Source organism: Humulus lupulus, chromosome 6 (genome assembly GCF_963169125.1).
Source record: "Humulus lupulus chromosome 6, drHumLupu1.1, whole genome shotgun sequence".
Lineage (NCBI taxonomy): Eukaryota > Viridiplantae > Streptophyta > Magnoliopsida > Rosales > Cannabaceae > Humulus > Humulus lupulus.
Window position 1 is genome coordinate 150,309,019 of NC_084798.1, and position 6,254 is coordinate 150,315,272.

The 6,254-nt window shown below is 39.7% G+C and overlaps 1 non-coding gene across 1 annotated transcript; it reads left to right on the forward strand.

The window, feature by feature from the left end:
* The first annotated feature begins 5,389 nt into the window (after positions 1-5,389).
* Positions 5,390-5,496, forward strand: LOC133787325 (small nucleolar RNA R71). The gene has a single exon (XR_009872353.1). It is a non-coding gene; the product is annotated as a small nucleolar RNA R71 (small nucleolar RNA).
* The last annotated feature ends 758 nt before the right edge of the window (positions 5,497-6,254 follow it).

The following is a 6,254-nucleotide window of genomic DNA, read 5'->3' on the forward strand; positions in this document are numbered from 1 at the left end:
CTTTTTTTTCGTCACTTTTTGTTTATGAAGAACATAATAAAAGGCTCTCTAATAAGATTTGTCTATAGAAAATATTATCCCTAAAACATCATCCATTCATACCATAATACTTTGTCCAAATAATTATAACCATTTCTAAAAATCAATAAAAAAATTTAAGTTGTTTTCTCTAGTCTCACCTCTCACAGAAAAGAATGAATTGTTAAACAAGGCAAATTTCTAAGAAAATATGTGCTAATCAACCATCTTACCACAACGTTTGGCATGCGCATTAGGTAACTCTAGAGAAACTCTTAGTAATACAGACAACAAAAATTGACTCAAAAGTAACATTTTGCAAAAATAAATAAGTAATTTTTAAAAAATTTGACCGCGAAAATATTAATATGACAAAAATCAACATGAACATGCATAATATGCTCACCACCCCCAACCAAAATTTGACAGTGTCCTCAATGTCTCAAAAGATAATAAATGTAAAAGAGTAGGGAAAGAGAACACCTGGATAGCGAGCGTCGAGTGATAGAGCGAATATTGATTCTCTAAAACATGAAAATCAAAAAACACAAAATGATAGAAAATAAAATAAAATAAAATGACAAAAGTGAAATAAATAGAAAACAACCCTATGTACAAACAATTTGGAACACTACTTAGACTTGGTAAACCGGTTCCATGAGAGTGACTTCTTCAGGCTGGGTCACCTTCTCTATGTAGTGTCTCAGTCGTTGGCCATTTACTTTGAATTCTCTCCCATCAGTTGGGTCTATGACCTCAACAACACCATTGGGAAAGACATATTTCACAATCTATGGTCCAGTCCACCTTGATCTCAGCTTGCCAGGGTGGATATGCAAACGAGAGTCATAAAGATGCACTCGTTGGTTTGGCTCAAATTGTTTTCTTAGGATCTACTTGTCATGGGCCGCTTTCATTTTAGCCTTGTAGATCCTAGAGTTGTCATAAGAATCGTTTTTTAACTCTTCAATTTTTGACAACTGAAGCTTACGATTGAGTCCTGCCCCCTTGAGATCAAAATTTAGGCTTTTAACTGCCCAATAGGCTTTGTGTTCTAGCTCAACAGGAAGGTGGCAGGCTTTACCATAGACTAGCCTACATCGATACATACCAAGCTGAGTTTTGTGAGCATTGCGGTACGCCCAGAGAGCATCGAGAAGTCGTGAAGACCAATCTTTGCGGTTAGGATTAACCGTCTCTTCTAAGATTTGCTTAATTTCTCGATTGGCTAACTCAGCTTGGCCATTTTTCTATGGGTGATAAGGCAATGCAACCATATGAATTACACCATATTTTTGCATTAAGGTCTCGAAAGAATAGTTGCAAAAATGGCTGCCTTGATCACTTATGACAGCGCGTGGTGTGCCAAACCTAGATAACACATTTTCCTTTAAGAATTTCACAACAGTTGTGTTATCATTATTTTGACAAGGCACAGCTTCTACCCATTTTAAGACATAGTCTATGGCGAGGAGAATGTAAAGGTAGCCAGAAGAAGGTGGAAATGTTCCCATAAAGTCTATCCCCGAACTATCGAATATTTCTATTACAAGAATTGGGTTTAATGGCATCATACGTCGTCGGGACAGAGCACCTAATTTCTAACACCTTTCACATGATCGACAGAAATTGTTAGTGTCTTTGAACAAAGTGGGCCAATAAAGACCACACTATAAGATTTTTGTAGTAGTTTTTTTCATAGAAAAATGACAACCACAAGCTTCATTATGACAAAAGTTCAGGAGATTAAAAATTTCATCATCTGGAATGCAACGTCTCATAACTTGGTCGGGGCAATACTTGAAAAGATATGGATCGTCCTAATAAAAGTTACGAACCTCGACCAAAAATTTACGTTTAGCTTGTGCACTCCATGCAGTTGGAAGTTCGCTAGTCACTAAGTAATTAACGATATGAGCGTACCATGGCAACTTAGTGACTGCGAAGAGATGTTCATCAGGGAAGTCATCTCGAATGGCTGGGCCATCAGCGGAATCAGAAAATTCAAGACGAGATAAGTGGTCCGCTACCACGTTTTCAACTCCTTTCTTGTCCTTTATGGTAAGATCAGATTCCTGTAATAGAAGGATCCACCTAATTAAACGCACCTTAGCATCCTTTTTGGAAAGGAGGTATTTTAAGGCGGAATGGTCTGTAAAGACTGTTATAGGTGAACCAATCTGGTAGGAACGAAACTTGTCAAGTGCGAATACTACAGCAAGTAACTCTTTTTCAGTGGTAGAATAGTTCATTTGAGCATTGTTAAGAGTTCTACTTGCGTAATAAACAACGAAGGGTTTCCCTTCCCTTCTTTGACCTAAGACGGCCCCTATAGCATAATTGCTAGCATCACACATGACTTTGAATGGTAACTTCCAATCTGGTGGCTGAATGATAGGGGCAGAAATGAGTTTTGCAACGAGCGTTCGGAAAGATTCTTCACACTCAGGTGTCACACTGAACACAACATCTTTTGCTAGGAGGTTTGACAAAGGGCGAGCAATTGTCGAGAAATTTTGTATGAACCTCCTATAGAATCCTGCATGCCCAAGAAAAGATCGAATGTCTTTAACAATCTTGGGGTGGGCAGCTTTGATATGAGTTCAATCTTTGATTGATCGACCTCAATTCCTCATTCTGACACGACATGCCCCAAGACTATGCGTGATGGCACCATGAAATGACACTTTTCCCAGTTGAGTACCAAGCCTTTCTCTTTGCAACGTTTAAGCACAGACTCTAAATTGAGAAGGCTTGATTCAAAGGAATCTCCAAAGACTGTCAAATCATCCATGAATACTTCCATACATTTCTTGATCATATCACTAAATATGCTCATCATGCATCGCTGGAAAGTGGCTGGAGCATTGCACAGGCCAAATGGCATACACCGAAAGGCAAAAGTACCAAAAGGACAAGTGAATGTGGTCTTATCCTGATCTTCTAGGGCAATCTCGATTTGGTAATACCCTGAATAACCATAAAGAAAACTATAGAAAGGATGACCTACCACATGTTCCAATATTTGATCGATGAATGAAAGTGGAAAATGGTCTTTGCGGGTGGCTGCATTTAATTTTCTATAATCAATGCACATGCGCCACCCAGTTGTGACCTTGGTAGGAACAAGTTCCTCTTTTTCATTTTGTACCACTGTGACCCCTGATTTCTTGGGAACAACCTGAGTTGGGCTAACCCATTTACTATCAGCAACAGGATAGATTATTCCAGAATCAAGAAGTTTCAAGACTTCAGTCTTAACTACTTCCTTCATCGTTGGGTTTAATCTTCTTTGAGGGTCATGATGTGGTATAGCCCCGTTTTCCAATTGAATGTGATGGGAGAAAATTAATGGACTAATACCTTTGATGTCAGCTATCGTCCATCCTAATGCACATCTTTGTTCTTCCAACACATTAATGAGTTGCTGCTCTTGGGTGGCATTGATCTTAGAAGATATTATGACAGGAAAAGTGTTGTCAGCTCCCAAGAAAACATGCTTAAGACCCTCGGGAAGTTGTGCCAACTTTGGTTGAGGAGCTTGTTCAATGGATGGTTTTGGTGTTTCTCGATCTTGAGGGAGTTCCTCAAAGATTGGATTCCAAAACATTGTTCTTCTAGCCTGTGAGTGTTTGAGGATTTCAGGGTTGATTTTAGACTCATTGGGCTCAGAACTTTATGAAATTTTGAAGAGGTGATTAAAATGATTAGACGTGTATTTCGCTTCGACCTCTTCTGAAATAAGTGTATTGATCACATATGATTGGAAACACTCATCGGTATCAGGTGGTTGTTTGCCGATATGGAAAATATTCACTTCTAGAGTCATGTTCCTGAAAGAGATTTTCATGAGACCATTCCTACAGTCAATGAGTGTATTTGCTGTTGCGAGGAAAGGTCTACCAAGAATGATGGGAATTTTGGAATCTATACTCACTTCAGATTGAATGTCCAAGATGAGAAAATCAATAGGGTAACAGAATTTTTCAATTTGAATCAGAACGTCTTCTACTATTCCCCGAGGTTTCTTAACTGATCAATCGGCCAATTGTAGCACCACAGATGTGGCCTTGAGTTCTCCTAGACCTAATTGTAAGTATATTGAATATGGCATGAGGTTTACACTTTCTCCTAAGTCTAGAAGGGCTTTACCAAATTCCTGCTCCCCAATTTTGCATGAGATGATGGGACAACCAGGATCTTTGTACTTAGGCAGTGTCTTGCAGTCAATTACCGTGCTAGCTTGTTCTGACAAGAATGCAGTTTTCTTGACATGGTGCTTTCTTTTAACGGTGCACAAATCCTTGATAACCTTGGCATAAGCCGACACTTGTTTGATCACATGCAACAATGGCAAGTTGATCTTCACATGTGTTAAAAGGTCTAGGGTTTCACCATGATTTTCCAGTACCTTTCTAGTGGATCTCAAAGCTTGAGGAAAATGTGCCTTTACTGGAATGCTTATTGGCACATCATCATCTGGAGCGGGCATTGACGTACTCGTTGTCTTAGTTAACGGTGAAATCGTACTTTGACCACTTCGAGTAGAGATGGAATTAACCTCTTTGAAATTTGTATCTGGAGAGGAGGAGGTTTGTGCCATGTGTTTCCCTTTTTGATGGATTAGAGGTTGAGCGGGAAGTCTACCATGCTCTTGAATTGCCAAATTAGTGTTTAGCTTTGTCATTTGGATTTTCATGTCTTTCATTTCCTCTACTATTTGTGTGAAACAGGATTTGAGCTCTTGAGTTGAGGCTATTTGTGTTTGCGCAAGCATTTGCAAATTATTCTCAAGAGAATTACTTGACTACGTGTTATTTTGAGGAGCAATGTATGCTTTTGGCGGTTGTTGCTGCTCAGACCTCCATTGGCTCCGAGATGCTTGGTTTGAATCCTTCAAGCTGAAATTTGGATGGTTGCGCCAACCGGGATTGTAAGTGTTTGAGAAAGGGTTATAAGGCTTCTTGTAATCCCCTAAAGCATTGCAGTGTTCCTCATTTCCTCCTCTTAACTTACCAAGAGTTGGGCACTCTTGCGGTTGATGTTCCACCCCTCCACAGATGAAGCATGGATCTCGTGTCTCTACCTCTACAGCCATGTGGATTCCTCTACCTTCTTGAGATTTGAAAGCCTCGAATTGTTGTCTCAATGATTCAATTTGGCTTTTGACGGTGTCATCTTCCCTTAATTGGTAGATTCCAGTTGATCGTGGCTTGTCCATGTGTAGGACTTTTCAGCAAGATTGTCGAGGTACTCGAAAGCTTCATCGGGATCTTTTTGAAGGAATTCACCATTGCACATCATTTGTACGAATTGTCTTTGTCCGGTTGTGAGACCGTCATAGAAATAGCTGATCATATGCCAACTTTCGTATCCATGATGTGGGCATTGATTTATCAAATCTCTAAACCTCTCCTAGACCTGATGGAAAGTTTCATGGTCTTTCTGCATGAAGGTAGAGATTTACCTCTTAAGGCTGCTAGTCTTACGGGGCGAGAAATATTTGGCAAAGAATGCTTTTGTCATTTCGTCCCATGTTCGGATAGATCTAGGCCTTAAGGAATACAACCAGCTTTTTGCTTGGTCTTTGAGTGAGAAAGGAAAGAATTTCAATCTCACAATGTTGGTGACATCAGCTCGGTTGTTGAATGTAGCCACCACCTCTTCGAATTCCCGTATATGCACGTACAGACTCTCATTTACCAACCCATGGAAGGTTGGTAAGAGGTTAATCATGCTGGGTTTGAAATTGAAATTTGGCATATTGTTGGGATACATTATGCATGAAGGTGTGGATGTACGCGTAGGATGTAAATAATCCTGTAGCGTTCTTGGTTGGACTTCATCTTGATGAGCCATCATGGGTGGTTCAGGAAGTCTCGGTGAATCGGGAGTGTTTGAACGAATGGAAGAAAACGACGAACTAGGAGAGTTTTCTAAAGTTTCTAGTTGTTGTCTCACAAATCTCCCTAGTGCGTCTTTGTTTCGTGGCATAAATATTTGTTTTTGTAAGTATTATAAGCGCAAGTGTGTAATAGTGTAATAAGTATACACCAAAATTGTTCCCAGGCTAAGTGGGAAGGCTGTCAAGGTACCACTTTAGGCCCAAGAGCTTTTCTAGAACTCCCCGAGGTTCTTAGAAAAGGTTGGAGGGTAACGCTAACACAGACCTTATTTAAGAACCAATTTTTCTAAGACAGAACAAGTTTGGTTTTTACTAATTTCCACAATTACAA